General features: G+C 42.3%; 1 protein-coding gene across 1 annotated transcript in view; it reads right to left on the bottom strand.

Moving 5' to 3' along the window:
- LOC115134174 (proline-rich protein 5) overlaps positions 1-18,263 on the bottom strand; it is a 56,007-nt gene extending 37,744 nt beyond the window's left edge. Inside the window, 1 exon segment of the mRNA XM_029667884.2 lies at positions 18,053-18,263. The gene's annotated coding sequence lies outside the window, so the exon portion shown is untranslated.
- Between the last annotated feature and the right edge of the window lie 803 nt (positions 18,264-19,066).

The raw sequence follows: 19,066 nt of genomic DNA, 5'->3' as shown, positions 1-19,066 counted from the left end.
TGACAACTCCATTGTGTCCTCCTCCCAGAGCGCTAAGAACCTTGGCGTGATCCTGGACAACACCCTGTCGTTCTCAACTAACATCAAGGCGGTGGCCCGTTCTTGTAGGTTCATGCTCTACAACATCCGCAGAGTACGACCCTGCCTCACACAGGAAGCAGCGCAGGTCCTAATCCAGGCACTTGTCATCTCCCGTCTGGATTACTGCAACTCGCTGTTGGCTGGGCTCCCTGCCTGTGCCATTAAACCCCTACAACTCATCCAGAACGCCGCAGCCCGTCTGGTGTTCAACCTTCCCAAGTTCTCTCACGTCACCCCGCTCCTCCGCTCTCTCCACTGGCTTCCAGTTGAAGCTCGCATCCGCTACAAGACCATGGTGCTTGCCTACGGAGCTGTGAGGGGAACGGCACCTCAGTACCTCCAGGCTCTGATCAGGCCCTACACCCATACAAGGGCACTGCGTTCATCCACCTCTGGCCTGCTCGCCTCCCTACCACTGAGGAAGTACAGTTCCCGCGCAGCCCAGTCAAAACTGTTCGCTGCTCTGGCCCCCCAATGGTGGAACAAACTCCCTCACGACGCCAGGACAGCGGAGTCAATCACCACCTTCCGGAGACACCTGAAACCCCACCTCTTTCAGGAATACCTAGGATATGATAAAGTAATCCTTCTCACCCCCCCCCTTAAAAGATTTAGATGCACTATTGTAAAGTGGCTGTTCCACTGGATGTCTTAAGGTGAACGCACCAATTTGTAAGTCGCTCTGGATAAGAGCGTCTGCTAAATGACTTAAATGTAAATGTAAATGTAACTGAAAGTGGGCCTCTGGGAGATTTAATACTGACAGTTATCCCTCAGCTTCTTGATGAAATCTTACATCACCTCTGTGACAATACTGCGGCCTGGTCCCTCTGCCTGTTGTTTCTTCAGTGTGCTGAAGTGCAGCAGCCTGCCAGTCCAAATCGAACAACTCAAGCTTCCTAGTAAAGGCCTCAAGTTTTTCCACCACGTCCACAACTGTTTTCCCTCTTCCTTGTACCTGCAGATTTAGCCCATTTTAAGTGACAGAATATCACCAAAAAAAGCAACACTGGAGAGGAATTCCTATATTTCCAGAATACGAAGGTGGTCAGCTGCTGCCCTGATTTAGATTTTTCGGAGAAAATCCACAACTTGGACATGCAGCTCACAGAACTGCTCCAGCTCTTTTCCTTTACTCAGACAGCGCATGTTGCTGTGAGCCAGGAGATCATCGTGGGTGGCCTCCTCTGATTCTGTCACAAGCTTGTGGAAAAGACGGTGTTGGGTGCTTGATGTCACCGGTGGCCTAGTGGTTAGAGCGTTGGACTAGTAACTGAAAGGTTACAAGGTTGAATCCCCGAGCTGACAAGGTAAATATCTGTCGTTCTGCCCCTGAACAAGGCAGTTAACCCACTGTTCCTAGGCCATCATTGAAAATAAGAATTTATTATTAACTGACTTGCCTAGATAAATAAAGGTCAAATAAATAAAAATCCTGACAAAGTTGATTATGCAGCATTACTTTATCCATCACCTATTTTAGCTTGCCGTTTAGTCTGGTATGGGGCTGTTACAGTGACCGTATTACCGCCACACCGGCAGTCGCGAGTCATGATGGCAGTCACGTTTAGTCATGGTAGGCTTCTCCAAGCTCTGATGCTGCTGATGGTCATTAGTAGCCTACCAAACTTGCTAGCTGCCTGGTACTCCGCACTCTATTGTCCCTCTAATCACTCTGACATCAATGCAAGTGTAATCAAAAATCTAATCAAACACTTCATGAGAGCCCAAGAGCTCATGTTGCGCAACATTTCTATAGGCTATGCAATTGCATGAGAAAACTGTGTGACGGCCTCTATTAAAAAGAGGAGGTTCCCAACAGCTTTCTATAGGCTAGGCCTACTATATTTATTTCTCAACCTTCCTAATATTAAGCACATTGCAACTCTTTAAAACAGGATTATATGAATATTAACCATGGGAAAAACGTCCTCCAATCGCTATTTAAGTGCAGAGATAACATGTATTTTTCCCCTGGCCCCTGTTTCGAGACAAGTGCATGGTAATGGTCCATTCTAAATTAAAACAAATTTCACACATATATTATTTTGTATATGTAAAGACAAGATTAAAATAACACCCATCTTGGGAATTTATCTTTAGACCAAGCTTAACTCGATTACCGAGAGGCCTACGGTTTGAGTATAGACCAGTACCTCATCACAGAGGGTTTGAGTAGAGACTATGCATTTCTCTTGCTGAATTCTTAACCATACCACGTGGTTAAACTCTTAGACTATCTAACCGACAGAATAAGAACAAATCTTTGATACTAATTACTAGTCTGCAGCTAGGAATTCGGTATCATTGAACGCGAAGACCCACAACCGCCGAAACACCTATGCTACATTGCTGAATGTTACTCTGAACTATCCATTCTAACCATGGCAGAGAGAGAGAGAAAAAGAGAGAGAGAGAGAAAGAGAGAGAGAGAGAGAGAGAGAGAGCGGACAAACTCTCCAACAAAAACAAACTTTCCAACAGAGATCAAGACGATATCTATATTGATTGCAATTATTCCCGAATGAGTGTCACGTTCTGACCTTAGTTCTTTTGTTATGTCTTTGTTTTAGTATGGTCAGGGCGTGAGTTGGGTGGGTTGTCTATGTTCCCTTTTCTATGTGGTGTTTTTGTGTTTGGCCTGGTATGGTTCTCAATCAGAGGCAGGAGTCGTTAGTTGTCTCTGATTGAGAATCATACTTAGGTAACCTTTTCCCACCTGTGTGGTGGGGGTGATTGTTTTCTATTTTCCATTTCAGTGTTTGCACAATTTGGGACTGTTTCTGTTTTCATTTTGTTTCCCTTGTTCTTTTTGTATTCTTTATTCATTCTCATTAAATTACATTATGGATACATACCACGCTGCATTTTGGTCCTCCGATCCTTCCTACTACTCCTCGTCAGAGGAGGAAGAAGACCGTTACAATGAGTGAGCGTTCATGTGCAAAGGATTAGCATTTCAATTGTTATAATTATCAACTTTGTAGTGTCTTTTATCTCAGTCGACCCCCACTTCCATTTTGTCCACCAAGCCGTGATGCCGGTTTAGCCCACTAGGGCACATCCGCTATCATTTCCTTGTAACTATATCTACTGTTTGTTTATGCATTTCTGTGATTTATTTAGTTAGTAAATAAATTATTTAAGACAATTGATCTATGGATGACTCATAGTGAAGACTGGGTTCGTGCAGATAACCAACAATTTACGACGTTTGGAATGAGACTAACGTGAGGTAAAGAATAATTCATTAGTTGGAAGACTAATTGATCAGATATTAAAATATATGAAAGTTATATTAGGAAAATTATAACTTTGTAATCAAAATATCTTCCTTGGTGCCCGACTTCCTAGTTAATTACAGTTACATGATTAAGTTAGTTTAATCACGTAATAATAATTACAGAGAATTTTTGATAAAAATAAGTCTTCAGTTTAATAATGCCAAAGACACGACAGGGAAGAACATTTTCAATATAAAAATGCACCTTTATAATAAAATAATTACATGCATAATCTCATTTGTGATCACTTTTGATAATGGTATTTTCTGCTAATGGAACATTTGTGCTTATAGCCTACTGCCGTGTGCGCAGTAGGCTTAGAATGTGAAGAAATGGTTCATCAACATTTTAAGGTAAATGTTCTCATCTGTTGCATCAGGCTCATTTCTTAATAACAGGTTTTTTGATGCTAGTGGTTGTATTAATTTGGGAACTATCGCATCCTGCAACTGTCCCTCAACTATGTTTGGAATATTTATTTCTCGCACAGAATAGAATAGGTCAACTTTTGTACTATGGGTGATAGTAGATTGACATAGGCTAGTCCTTTTGCTGAAGAAAAGTAAATATGAACAGTTCTTCCAATATCTTCAATATGCGCCTCTGAATTGGATAAGGACGCACACAGTTGCGTCCCCGATGTGCCTGTCTTCACTTGTAGCCTGTGACAAAGACCCGATCACGTGACTGAGAGCCATATGAGTGAGAGGTGCACTGGCACACAACGTGAAGAAGGGAATTATAATTATTATATTCAGCCTAAGTACATAATGGCCAATGTCCGCAAAAGGCATGGATTGTTTTAGGGGGATTACGGACTCACAAAGGGGATGCAGCCGGGAAATTTTAGGTATTAGCTTGCAGTTAACACTTGCATCGGGCCTCTGTCTGGGGCGGAAAGGCCCCCCTTGGGTTGTGCCGTTGCGGAGATCTTTGTGGGCTATACTCGGCCTTGTCTCAGGATGGTAAGTTGGTGGTTGAAGATATCCCTCTAGTGGTGTGGGGGCTGTGCTTTGGCAAAGTGGGTGGGGTTATATCCTTCCTGTTTGGCCCTGTCCGGGGGTGTCCTCGGTTGGGGCCACAGTGTCTCCTGACCCCTCCTGTCTCAGCCTCCAGTATTTATGCTGCAGTAGTTTATGTATCGGGGGGGCTAGGGTCAGTTTGTTATATCTGGAGTACTTCTCCTGTCCTATTCGGTGTCCTGTGTGAATTTAAGTGTGTTCTCTCTAATTCTCTCTTTCTTTCTTTCTTTTCTCTCTCGGAGGACCTGAGCCCTAGGACCATGCCTCAGGACTACCTGACATGATGACTCCTTGCTGTCCCCAGTCCACCTGGCCGTGCTGCTGCTCCAGTTTCAACTGTTCTGCCTTATTATTATTGGACCATGCTGGTCATTTATGAACATTTGAACATCTTGGCCATGTTCTGTTATAATCTCAACCTGGCCACCCCACATAGCCTGGTTCCTCTCTAGGTTTCTTCCTAGGTTTTGGCCTTTCTAGGGAGTTTTTTCCTAGCCACCGTGCTTCTACACCTGCATTGCTTGCTGTTTGGGGTTTTAGGCTGGGTTTCTGTACAGCACTTTGAGATATCAGCTGATGTACGAAGGGCTATATAAATACATTTGATTTGATTTGATTTTGATTTGAAAGTACCATGCTTTCTTGTCTCAAAAGTGGTTGAAAGTTTGCTACTGTATGCATTTCTCTAGCGCATCAATATCCTGACAATAGATTTAGCTGACATATGACTAATAATTGGTGTCAATTGTTATGCAGTTTGGAAGCACAGACTTAACAGATCAGGGCAGACTGAGGGGAGAGACCAGCATCTTGCCCTTTTGGCATTGTGGAAATGGGCAAATGAGGCGGTGGTTGATGATTAATGGCAAATTATGAATCCTTCCTTTTGAAGTTATCCTTTCCTCCTCTCGACACAAATCCTTCACCCGTATAGACTGTTTTCACTTCAAAGGGCCTATTCAAATAAGTTCATGTATAGATCTATTACCCATGGCCATCTCCAAGCATGCAGCACGTTGGCGGTTTAACCTATCATTGCTCCAGATTACACATTTAAAAAGGAATTTGAAGAACAATTACTAGAATTCATTAGCATTAACCAACCATCAGCGTGTGGGACCCCTGTATGCTGTGGGATGCAGTGAAGGGCTTCATTAGGGATAGGTCCATAGCATTCGCATTGGGTCTCAACAAAGCGCAAACCATAGAGTACTATAGCTCAAAACAAAACTGTCACAATTGGAAGCAAGTATGCACATCTGCACTACCTCAGACCAAATGTGGGATGTTTACTGGGATGAATCTTGTCCTGGAGGCAGAGCTGAGAGGTTTCCGCTTGATGGGCCGGCCGCAAAGTCAAAATTGGCTATGTTAAAACATTTATGAAAACAAAAATGAGCTTTTTGGTCTTAATTTAAGGTTAGGGTTAGGCACAGTGTTAGCAGTGTGGTTAAGGTTAGGGGTAAGGTTAGGTTTTATGACTTTGTGGCTAGGCCAGCGAGTGACCACCCTGCAGAGTTGCCTCCAGGACAAGATCTATCCCAATAAATGGCAACCTGCAAATTTCAGGTTTACAATCGAAGTTACCTGCTGCAGCGTATCTCAGAGTTCTGTGCTCAGCTCTTTAGCCGCCAGTTGCTAAAGTGCAGAGGCCTGCCTGCCGTTCCGCCATAGATGGAGCCCCATCTGTACAAAAGCCCACCATTCAATCCCATGGAATCCTGTTTTTCATCCATATCGCCACGCAGCACACTGAACATCCATCCCCTGTGCCGTTTCATGAGAACAATATGTCCTCGTGAATAGCATCCCACGACATGTATAGCGGACCAAAGTCAATGTATGGGCATATCAGCCCTCACATCTAACGTCCATTTGGAGAGCATAAGCTGGGGAGTTTTTGAGTTTCCTCTTGTTGCTAGCAGTAGCATAAATAATTTGTTTAACAGTGTTATCTGACAAAGGTATTGATGTGAGTCTCTGTGCCTCTGCCTCCCCACACATTGTTTTCACCATATCTCTATGTATGAGTGTCCAGTATGAAGGAAGTTAGAGACTGTTTCCCCAATGTTAACTAGCGTTAGCGCAATGACTGGATGTCTATTGTATCTACTAAGCGAATCCTTTCGGTCAGTACTCAACACTGTTGACTAGAAGTTTAGGTCCCGCGTTCGGTAGTGTTAACCTTGCAGTTCGCCTGAGAACAGTGAAGCAGGAAGACAGGGATCAAGTCATCCTGAGGAAAGCTTAGAGAACGCAGTTTCCAATCAATGTGAAGTCTTTGCTGCCCTCCTAAGCAAAAAGGCGGTAACTGCTCATGGAGTGGAACTGAGAAAAATGTATTGAAAGTTTTTAATTGTCCAGCCAAATGAATTCTAGGGAGATCATTGGAGATGTAATGATCTGTTGCCTTACAATGAGTACATTATTTTATTCATGTTGACCCTGACCTCTGACATGACCTTTGACCCTTACACGGCAGTTACTGCCTTCTTCCTTGGCATGGTATGTTATAAATTGCAGGGTAATACCAAAACAAAGAGCATTATCTGCAATTTTAATTTGTTAGTTTACTATACATTTATGCTACTAATACAAGAGCAGTGTAATTACTGACAGTGTAAAAGAGTTTAAACTGCATCCTTTGTGTGTCTTCCACTAAGATACCAGTTGCATTTACATAGAGTTGTATGTCCTGCGTCAGTCACATTACATACTGTGTTTCACAAGTAGCCCATGTCTTGTTATAAGAATACATGTTAAAAGCAGCACTGCAATTATTTGAATGACATGAAATGATGACCTGTCTTGTAATATATAATGATGGAACATGATAGAAGTATGACAGGGTAGTACAAATGATTTTTTTAAATGACCATGAGGTTGCTAATAAAAACATTTTATTTGTATTTTTTCAAATGACACTTTTGAATGAATAAATAAATTACAGCTTTAAGAATACATTTGAAACATATTTACATGTTCATATTCATAAGAGGATGCAAATTACATTTATCTACAATTGATAAAATGCTGAATAGTTACATTTCATTTTTATGTAACATTTCATTTTTAAGTAAAACTTCTTCAGTGCTCTTCAGTGCTCTTGCCTGCATTAGAAGTTGCAGCCACATGGAGGAAGTCCCCGAAGTCGTACACCACACCTCCAAGTCGAGCTTTCATTTCCTGTTCCACGCCATGGTGGAAACTGTCTGCACTCATGAAGGTGTGTCCTGGTTCGAGGAACTTGAGTGTGATGTCCTCCATCAAAGTTGAGTCAGCATTGACAACACTCACCAGTGATGTTAGGAGGCACCAGTTTTTGTTTTGAGAAGTGCAGTTATCCACCCAATACACTGCATGCTTGACATCCCTCTCCCTCTCCAGTGCTGTTACATAAGATGAAGTAATCTCCTCTGCCTTCTGACCAGCTGTTCCTTCATGCCATACCACTGAGATTGTTTTCTTCTTCTTTTGAGACTTCTTTCCAATGGTGGTGAATGTCTCGTGACAGGCAACGATTCTTCTGTTTTCACACCTGGCATGCGAGGGAGCATGATGACTTTTTGCATATCAACGCTCCTCACAGACCAGTCCTCAGGCCAATCTTTCTGTGCATCAGCCTGGTAATGGCTTCTGCTCTGCTCTGCAGACTTCTTATACTCCTCATATTTTCTACATTGCATGCAGTCGGGGTTGGGGATGGTGAATTCAGGTGCTGCATGGCTGTTGTCTTGGCAGGCTTGGGTTTCCATGGCCTCATTCTCCCTGTGCTCCATCGTAAAGATGATGACCCTGCACCAAACAGAGCTCTCACTCCTCCTCTCCAAGCTTCACAAAGTTGATGTTCCTTCCCTTTGCAATAAGTTTCGTAACCGCAGCTGGCATCTTTGTTCTTCTCCTTGTAGTCATTATGCATGAACCGTATATTGACGTCACTAGGGAGGTAGAGGGGCATGCTCTCGTCTGTAGTGTCTGATTTGGGGATGGAAGGACTCAATGTGTTGCAGGATTGGATTCATGTTCAATTTGCTCGCTGAAGCTTTCTTTCCCCTCTGATCCTTTGGTGGAATCAGTTTGGTGGTGATTGACTTGCCCATCATTGTGACAATCAACCTGTCATTTTTGGGGTGGTAGGCCAATGTTGTCAGAAAAAACACTTTGCACACCTGTTGTGCAGAACCGCTCTGGTTTGGAAGATGGTACAGGAACCATCTTCCAAACCGACTGTTAGCGCCAACAGTGATATTTTTCTTAGATTGCTGTGCCACCATGTGAAAAATCCATGTCCTCTTCTCGTTATACTTCATCTCCCAATACTTTTCCCATATTACCTTTTGCCTACCCTCTGAAATATTCTGACTACATTGCCTCTTGCATTTGGGACCACATGGCTTACCCATTGGTGGAATCTTGGATTTCTTGTTTGATAGGTGCTCTGGAGTTGTGTCCACGGGCTCAGCTGCCACTTGTGCTGCAACATTCAACTCTGAAGGTGGATGATAATCTTCATCATCATCATTGGCAATTGATTTATCATCTGATAGACTGATGTCTAAAGAGTCAGAGACCACCCACTGGTTCTCTATTTCCTCAAATAGTGTTGCCACTGTGACTTCAGTTAAAGGGGGTAGATCAGGAATCTTTGTTGGAATGTGGCCCTCAAACTCAACTGAAATAAACAGAGCAAATTATCAGGGTTATGCATCCTAATTATTCTCTTCTGTCATGGATGATAATAGTTAATACTGACATTTTGTGGTGTGCAAATATATGATCACAATCATTTTCGGTTATTCTATAATATAGGATATAATCAATGTTGATTTTATCTTGTGCAAACATTATCAAAATAATTTTCACTGTCATAAAACTCAGTTATTTATAAATACAAATACAAACAAATTGCATGGATGGACATTGATAGGAATGAAACCTAGTATTGACGTGGTTGACGTGGTTGTACTGTCCTAATACACCCTCACATTGTAATCTAGACCACAAGGTTTGGTGGAAGACATGGAAAACTGTTTTTTCTGCATTCATGTAATGATGGCACTGAGGCAGACACATTGAGCACACATTGGGCATGTCAAAGCTTGTTGTACTAATTACATATGCCACCAACAAAAGGGATGGATACAATTTGGGATTTTAACTTTCCTGACCAGGACAGTCACGCAATACTGGAATATAAAAGAAAACCAGAATCCCTGAACATGTGAGTGGATATATTATTAATGAGCTAGCAATGCTGTGTGTGTGCTCATCCGGAAAACGAGTGTGCGTGGCTTTTGACAATTCAGTATGGGGTGCACGTCCAACTGACCGTCAGCTGGCTAGAGATCACGTGTATGGTGTAACGTTAGGGATTCAAATAACTCATGGAATGTCAGAATACAACTATAGGGATTATATTAATTCTAGGTAAAATAGATTAAAGCTAGTATAAACTGCTGATCGTCTCTTATGGGAACATGTAGCACAAATCTATTACTTCATGATAATGCTAGCTAGGTAGGTTTTGACGTTTTGGTATGGGCGTGTCAGTTTTAGCTAAGTGGCTGTCACTGGCTAGAAATCGTGTGTATGGTGTACTGATTCAAAGAAACCATCAGATGAAATTTCAGAATATACTTCATTATATGGCTAATAGATTGAAGTTAGTATCAATTTCAGATCTCCTCTTATGAGAGCAGGTAGCATTGTTAGTCTATGCACGCTAGCTAGCTAGCTAGCTAATTAATTTTGATCTCAGATCTACTTAGCTAGCTAGTTCTTACCAGTGTCTGGATGTCGGCGTTTCAGAGCAAGTTCAACCATCAGTTCCCCCCGGGAATGCTGTGCCATGGTGTTGTATCCCTAGATTAGCTATGTATATGTGTGTAGCTGTCAGTCAGTGTCATACAGGTTCGATTGAATCACTATCAGAATAAAATTATATGAAACCATGGTCAAATGCAGTAACTGCAGCCAAGGGCAGGTTGAAACCAAGCTAAAAGGCAGTAAGTTCAGTTACTGCCATTTACCTCCCTTTCACAGTAACTTTTTGCAGTTACTGCTAATACGAACACCATTTTCTCCCAAACACAATACAATAGAGGCAGGATACTTGTCCACATGATTAAGCATGCATTTAATGTAACAAAAATTACATTAACTCATTTTCAACCAAATGAGCAGTTACTGCCTTTTTTCTTGTGACGGCAGTAGCATGCTAGCAGATACCCATAGACTTCCAATAATTTAGCTAACGCTAGTTAGCAATTACGCTAGCGCTAGTTGGCAAATTCCTTCAAACTGCACGCTTCATGAGTTCATCTGACTGTGGGGAAGCAGTTAAAGGGCTTAAATGCCAAAATCCCGAAGTACGCATTTAAGGCAAAAGCAAAAAGGAAACCCAGCTTCCCAGTGGTGTGAGCCTACCAGACGAGCTAAATGCCTTCTACGCTCGCTTCAAGGCTGGCAACACTGAACCATGTATGAGAGCCCCAGCTGTTCCAGACAATTGTGTGATCACACCCTCCATAGCCTATATGAGTGAGACCATTAAACAAGTTAACATTCACAAGGGCAATACTTATTACCAGGATGTTTACTCTGAGCATGTGCTGACCAGATGGCAAGTGTCTTCACTGACATTTTCAACCTCTCCTTGACCCAGTGTATAATACCTACACGTTTCAAGCAGACTCCCATAGTAACCTGTCTAAATGACAATCGGGCACTATCAGGGACTATCGGGGTACTATCAGGGACTATCGGGGTACTCACATCTGTAGCCATGAAAGGCTGGTCATGCCTCACATCAACACCATCATCCCAGACACCCTGGACCAACTCCAATTCACATACCGCCCCAACAGATCCACAGATGGATCTCTATTGCACTCCACGCCACCCTTTCCCACCTGGACAAAAGGAACACCTGTGAGAATGCTGTTCATTGACCACAGCTCAGTGTTCAACACCATAGTGCCCTCCAAGCTCATCACTAAGCTAAGGACCCTGGGACTGAACACCTCCCTCTTCAACTGGATCCTGGACTTCCTGATGGCTGCACCCAGGTAGTGAGAGTAGGCAACAACACATCTGCCACGCTGACCCTCAACACAGGGGATCCTCAGGGATGCATGCTTAGTCCCCTCCTGTACTCCCTGTTGACACACGACTGCGTGGCCGCGCACAACTCCAAATGACTCCAACGATGAGACAGCCTATAAGGAGGATGTTAGAGACCTGGCAGTGTGGTGCCAGGACAACAACCTCTCCCTCTAGACCCAAACTGTTATAGACCTATATCCATCCTACCCTGCCTTTCTAAAGTCTTCGAAAGCAAAGTTAATAAACAGATCACTGACCTTTTCGAAACCCACCGTACCTTCGCCGCTGTGCAATCCGGTTTCCGAGCTGCTCACGGGTGCACCTCAGCCACGCTCAAGGTACTAAACGATATCATAACAGCCATCGATAAAAGACAGTACTGTGCAGCCCTCTTCATCGACCTGGCCAAGGCTTTCGACTCTGTCAATCACTGCATTCTTATCGGCAGACTCAACAGCCTTGGTTTCTCAACTGACTGCCTCGCCTGGTTCACCAACTACTTTTCAGATAGAGTTCAGTGTGTCAAATCAGAGGGCCTGTTGTCCGGACCTCTGGCAGTCTCTATGGGGGTGCCACAAGGTTAAATTCTCGGGCCGACTCTTTTCTCTGTATATATCAATGATGTCGCTTTTGCTGCCTGTGATTCTCTGACCCACCTCTATGCAGAAAACACCATTCTGTATACATCTGGCCCTTCTTTGGACACTGTGCTAACAAACCTCAAAACGAGCTTCAATGCCATACAACACTCCTTCCGTGGCCTCCAACTGCTCTTAAATGCCAGTAAAACCAAATGCATGCTCTTCAACCGTTTGCTGCCCGCATTCCGCCCGACTAGCATCACTACTCTGGACGGATCTGACTTAGAATATGTGGACAACTACAAATACCTAGATGTATGGCTAGACTGTAAACTCTCCTTTCAGATTCATATTAAACATCTCCAATCCAAAACTAAATCTAGAATCGGCTTCCTATTTCCCAACAAAGCCTCCTTCACTCACGCCACCAAACATACCCTCGTAAAACTGACTATCCTACCGATCCTCGACTTCGGCGATGTCATTTACAAAATAGCTTCCAATACTCTACTCAGCAAACTGGATGCAGTCTATCACAGTGCCATCCGTTTTGGCACCAAAAGCTCCTTATACCACCCACCACTCCGACCTGTATGCTCTAGTCGGCTGGCCCTTGCTACATATTCGTCGCCAGACCGACTGGCTCCAGGTCATCTATAAGTCTATGCTAGGTAAAGCTCCACCTTATCTCAGCTCACTGGTCACGATAACAACACCCACCGGTAGCACACGCTCCAGCAGGTACAGTGGGGCAAAAAAGTATTTAGTCAGCCACCAATTGTGCAAGTTCTCCCACTTAAGAAGATGAGAGAGGCCTGTAATTTTCATCATAGGTATGACAGACAAAATGAGAGAAAGATTTTTAATGAATTTATTTGCAAATTATGGTGGAAAATAAGTATTTGGTCACCTCCAAACAAGCAAGATTTCATGGTCTCTCACAAACCTGTAAATTCTTCTTTAAGAGGCTCCTCTGTCCTCCACTCGTTACCTGTATTAATGGCACCTGTTTGAACTTGTTATCAGTATAAAAGACACCTGTCCACAACCTCAAACAGTCACACTCCAAACTCCACTATGGCCAAGACCAAAGAGCTGTCAAAGGACACCAGAAACAAAATTGTAGACCTGCACCAGGCTGGGAAGACTGAATCTGCAATAGGCAAGCAGCTTGGTTTGAAGAAATCAACTGTGGGAGCAATTATTAGGAAATGGAAGACATACAAGACCACTGATAATCTCCCTCGGTCTGGGGCTCCACGCAAGATCTCACCCCGTGGGGTCAAAATGATCACAAGGACGGTGAGCAAAAATCCCAGAACCACACGGGGGGACCTAGTGAATGACCTGCAGAGAGCTGGGACCAAAGTAACAAAGCCTACCATCAGTAACACACTACGCCGCCAGGGACTCAAATCCTGCAGTGCCAGACATGTCCCCCTGCTTAAGCCAGTACATGTCCAGGCCCGTCTGAAGTTTGCTAGAGAGCATTTGGATGATCCAGAAGAAGATTGAGAGAATGTCATATGGTCAGATGAAACCAAAATATAACTTTTTGGCAAAAACTCAACTCGTTGTGTTTGGAGGACAAAGAATGCTGAGTTGCATCCAAAGAACACCATACCTACTGTGAAGCATGGGGCTGTCTTTCTGCAAAGGGACCAGGACAACTGATCAGTGTAAAGGAAAGAATGAATGGGGCCATGTATCGTGAGATTTTGAGTGAAAACCTCCTTCCATCAGCAAGGGCATTGAAAATGAAACGTGGCTGGGTCTTTCAGCATGACAATGATCCCAAACACACCGTCCAGGCAACGAAGGAGTGGCTTCGTAAGAAGCATTTCAAGGTCCTGGAGTGGCCTAGCCAGTCTCCAGATCTCAACCCCATAGAAAATCTTTGGAGGGAGTTGAAAGTCCGTGTTGCCCAGCAACAGCCCCAAAACATCACTGCTCTAGAGGAGATCTGCATGGAGGAATGGGCCAAAAAAACAGCAACAGTGTGTGAAGACTTACAGAAAACGTTGGACCCCTGTCATTGCCAACAAAGGGTATATAACAAAGTATTGAGATAAACTTTTGTTATTGACCAAATACTTATTTTCCACCATAATTTGCAAATAAATTAATTAAAAATCCTACAATGTGATTTTCTGGATTTTTTTCCCTAATTTTGTCTGTCATAGTTGAAGTGTACCTATGATGACAATTACAGGCCTCTCTCATCTTTTTAAGTGGGAGAACTTGCACAATTGGTGGCTGACTACATACTTTTTTGCCCCACTGTATATCTCACTGGTCGTCCCCAAAGCCAACACCTCCTTCAGCAGCCTTTTCTTACAGTTCTCTGTTGCCAATGACTGGAACGAATTGCAAAAATCGCTGAAGCTGGAGACTTATATTTCCCTCACTAACTTTAAACATCAGCTATCTGAGCAGCTAACCGATCGCTGCAGCTGTACATAGCCCATCTGTAAATAGCCCACCCAATCTACCTACCTCATCCCCATGTTGTTTTTTATTTACTTTACTCCTCTTTTGCACACCAGTATTTCTACTTGCACATCATCATCTGCTCATCTATCACTCCAGTGTTAATCTGCTAAACTGTAATTACTTCGCTACTATGGCCTATTTATTGCCTACCTCCTCACGCCATTTGCACACACTGTATATAGACTCTCTCTTTTTTCTACTGTGTTATTGACTGTATGCTTGTTTATTCCTGTCACGTCCTGACCTTTAATAAAGGTGAAAAAATCAATAAAAATCAGCTAGACAAAGGAGCTGATCATAGACTACCGGAAATGAAGGGCAGAGCATGCCCCCATTCACATCAACGGGGCTGCAGTGGAGTGGGTCGAGAGCTCCTGTGTCCAGGTCACCTAATAATCCCCAGTTTACAATTGGCTCATTCATCCCCCTCCTGTCCCCTGTAACTATTCCCCAGGTCGTTGCTGTAAATGAGAACGTGTTCTCAACTTACCTGGTAAAATAACGGATAAATAAAATAAATAAAAATCACTAAGGACCTATCATGGTCCAAACACACCAACAGTCGTAAAGATTGCACGACAATGCCTCTTCCCCCTCAGGAGGCTAAAAAGATTTAGATCCTCAAAATGTTCTACAGCAGCACCATTGAGAGAATCGTGACTGGCTGCATCACCGCTTGGTACGGCAACTGCTTGGCTGGCTCTATGCACACTCACTGGACTCACACACTCACACATATCACACACACACACACACACACACACACACACATATTGACACCACACACACACTCACACACACACACACATATTGACACCACACACACACTCACACATATCACACACATATTGACACCACACACACACTCACACATAGACACACTTTAACACTCTTCACATACGCTGCTGCTACTGTGTTTATTATCTATCCTGATTGCCTAGTCACTTTTACCCCTACCTACATGTACATATTGCTGCAATTACCTCAACTACCTCACACCCCTGCACATTGATTCGATATCGGTGCTCCTTGTATATAGTTGTGTTATTGTTACTTTATTGTGTTAATATTTCCTTTTTTATTTTTGTGATTTTTTTCTCACTTTTTAACTCTGGATTGTTAGGAAAGGGCTCGTAAGTAAGTATTTCACGGTAAAGTCTATACCTGTTGTATTCGGTGTATGTGACAAATACAATTTGATTTGATATCATACTAATTGGGGCTTCCTGCATATATGTTTACTATGTGACATCTACTACTGAGTCCAGGTTGCAATAATAGGGCGCCAACAGCTGGTCATAGGGAAAAATACAATCTAGGCACACTGTTAATTAAACTAAGAGTAGGCTATCAATAAAGAGTTGTCTTGAATATAAAACAGGTAATACAGTGGATGTATCTGAGACTAGAGATGAATTACAGATGAATTTCCCTCTTTTAAACAAGTCTAATGCTCCACAATAACCAAGCTTCAATGTCTACTCTATAAGAAGGATATTGGGACATAGGGCTGTTACAATTTGTAATGCTGGTGTCATAAGGTTTCTAAAAAAAACACAGTAATTTAGTAATGATTGTGCTAATTCTGATAGTCACTAACTTCTTTACACTAATTGTATGGGTTGAGAGTTTGTTGATCTCGCTCTCTTTCCACCTTACTTTGTAGAGAGTGCCGATGAACTGTGAAGCAGAAAGAAACTTAGAAGAAAACTAGAAATATTGAAAGTTGATAACTGAACTTAAACGTAGGAAAAAATACACTGAGTATACAAAACATTATGAACACCTGCTCTTTCCATGACATAGACTGACCAGGTGAAAGCTATGATCCCTTAAATCTGTGTAGATGAAGGGGAGGAGCCAGATTAAAGAAGGATTTTTAAGCCTTGAGACAATTGAGACATGGATTGTGTATGTGTGCCATTCAGATGGTGACTGGGCAAGACAAAAAATGTAAGTGCCTTTGAACAGGGTATGGTAGTATGTGCCAGGCGCACCAGTTTGAGTCAAAAACTGCAACACTGCTAGGTTTTTCACGCTCAACAGTGTGTATTAAGAATGGTCCACCACCAAAAGGACATCCAGCCAACTTGACACATTGAAGCATTGAAGTCAACAAATGCCAGCATCCCTGTGGAATGCTTTCGACACCTTGTAGAGTCCAATTAAAGCTGTCCTGAGGCAAAAAGGAGAGTGCAACTAAATATTAGGAAGATGGTTGAAATATTTGGTATTCTTAGTGTATTTTCAACTAAAGAAGAATCAAGTGCTCAGGTAATCAGTGTGCTAAACCAGAAGGGAATTGGGATGTATTTTCCATTAATGTTTGTGAACAGAGGATCCTAACTGGTTTTGTATGGCCATCTTCTACAATCTACTTTGCCATCTAAAGAGGCTTGTTGTCATCATCATCGTCGCCTCTTCTCTCTAGAGAGACATTTGACTGGTACATTGTGGTAGGAACTGAACTGAGACAATTGAGGGCACTGACTTACATTTTTATTGGGTACCCAGTTTATTATTTTTGATGAACTTATTGGATAAAACTGTATTGTTATGAATGAATGGTCATTGCAGTTGTGATACTCTGGTGTTGTGTATTGATCTTGAACATTAAAAAAGATAATGAAAAAACAAATGTTTTCAATTATAGATAAACTTCCATTTAAAATGCATACCCCTGTGTCCTTGCATTATTCTTCCTTCAGTAGATATTGAATGTTATCCTTACTAGATAACATTGCTTTAGAAACCAGTCTAATTTCAAACCTAAATAGACTGTATGCACATCATACATAGTAACTCTAAAGTAGTTCCTGGTGTGTTACAATTGAATAGGAACCTACAACCCAATAAAAAATGTTTTAAATTAATTCAACTAACAAAACATATATGCCCTTTTTGCATATGCTTATTGTGACTGGAGATTACAGTGTTTGGATGACATCTAAGAAATAGTAATAATAGCAGGCCGAGAGAATCCACACACACACTCCCTTCGGTCTGTCTGCCTCGCAAACCACGCCAGTCTGGGTATTCTGCTTTTGTTCTTGCGGAGCGGCTGAGGTTCCTTCCCTTCCATAATCCACAGATCGATATTTTTAATTTGCAAACGAAGGCATTCACTTCATTCATTTATGAGAACCCCTTAGGCTACATAATCATATCCTTGCTCTATACATATGTGTTATACAATTGTTGATGCGCAGGCTACAGTTGCCTACACAAAGGAAATGTATCCCCATAGAACACGATGTCCATGTCATAAGGAGGGACGTAGCCTAGATTACACGTGAAGTAAGCAATTTGAACATGTGCGCTACAGAATATGCAAACAAACAAACCCATGTAAACAATGGGAATGTAGGCCATTTTACCGTGCTCAATCAACAGACACACATACCTTTAAAAAAAATCGAGCATAAATATCCTACCCATACAGTAAAGTTCACTGACTGTACACACACATCCATCGCACACTACTCACCGTTCCTTCTCCTGATCGTGTTGCTTATAATAGAATGAGGTGGATATAGCATTGATCAACTGTATAGCCTATCTGCGATAAAACCCATAGTCTATATCATTGTTGATTTTTCAGTCTGCACTGACCAAACAGGCATTTTGGTGCAGTTGTGCGATGCGCCAGCGACCTATCCTGCGGGAGTCATTCCAGAAGCATGCATGCTCGCCTCCGTGTTGTTTTGACGAGGTGCAATCCACTGTACCAGACGCCGTGCGTGTTTTGCGTCTGTGAGCGTGTACGCGCGTATTGGTGTCTGGTGTTGTAGGGTGGATGAGATAAACGTTCTCATTCAAGCACGGCGAGTTTAGACCGATATGTTTACATTTAAAGGTCCAATGCAGCCGTTTTTATCTCAATATCAAATCATTTCTGGGTAACAATAAAGTGCCTTACTGTGATTGTTTTCAATTAAAATGATCAGAAATAAACAAAAATAACTTAGCAAATACAATATATCAAGCAATAATTTTGCTATGACTGTCTGGGAGTGGTCTGAGAGAGGGACCTAATTGGAGGAGCCTAATGGGAGGGATACATAAACTGAAAACTAGCTGTTATTGGCAGAGAGAAGGGCAAAGTCTCGTTGTTATCGGTTTATTAACCCAACCCAGCCGATCAAGCTGACATATCGGATGGTCTTTTCAAACAGCTCTTACACTAAATATGCATTATCAGAATTTTAATTGTGGAAATATATATACAACACAGGAAAAATGTAGTTTTTGACTGCATTTCCCCTTCAATTTTAAGCACAATTCTATAATTTATTGTTAAACTACACACTTTGTCATCTCATAGTTTACGTACAGTGCAAGACCCCTTAGATTTGTGTGTATTTGGTATATGTTGTGTAAATTCTTAGATATTAATTGTTTGATATTACAGCACTGTCGAAGATAGACACACAAGCATTTCGCTACACCCGCAATAACATCTGCTAATTTTTATTTATTTATTTTTATTTCACCTTTATTT

The sequence above is a fragment of the Oncorhynchus nerka genome, linkage group LG9a (assembly GCF_034236695.1).
Source record: "Oncorhynchus nerka isolate Pitt River linkage group LG9a, Oner_Uvic_2.0, whole genome shotgun sequence".
NCBI classification, from domain to species: Eukaryota; Metazoa; Chordata; class Actinopteri; order Salmoniformes; family Salmonidae; genus Oncorhynchus; species Oncorhynchus nerka.
The sequence above is the reverse complement of the archived record's forward strand: the minus strand, read 5'-3'. Positions and strand labels throughout refer to the sequence as shown.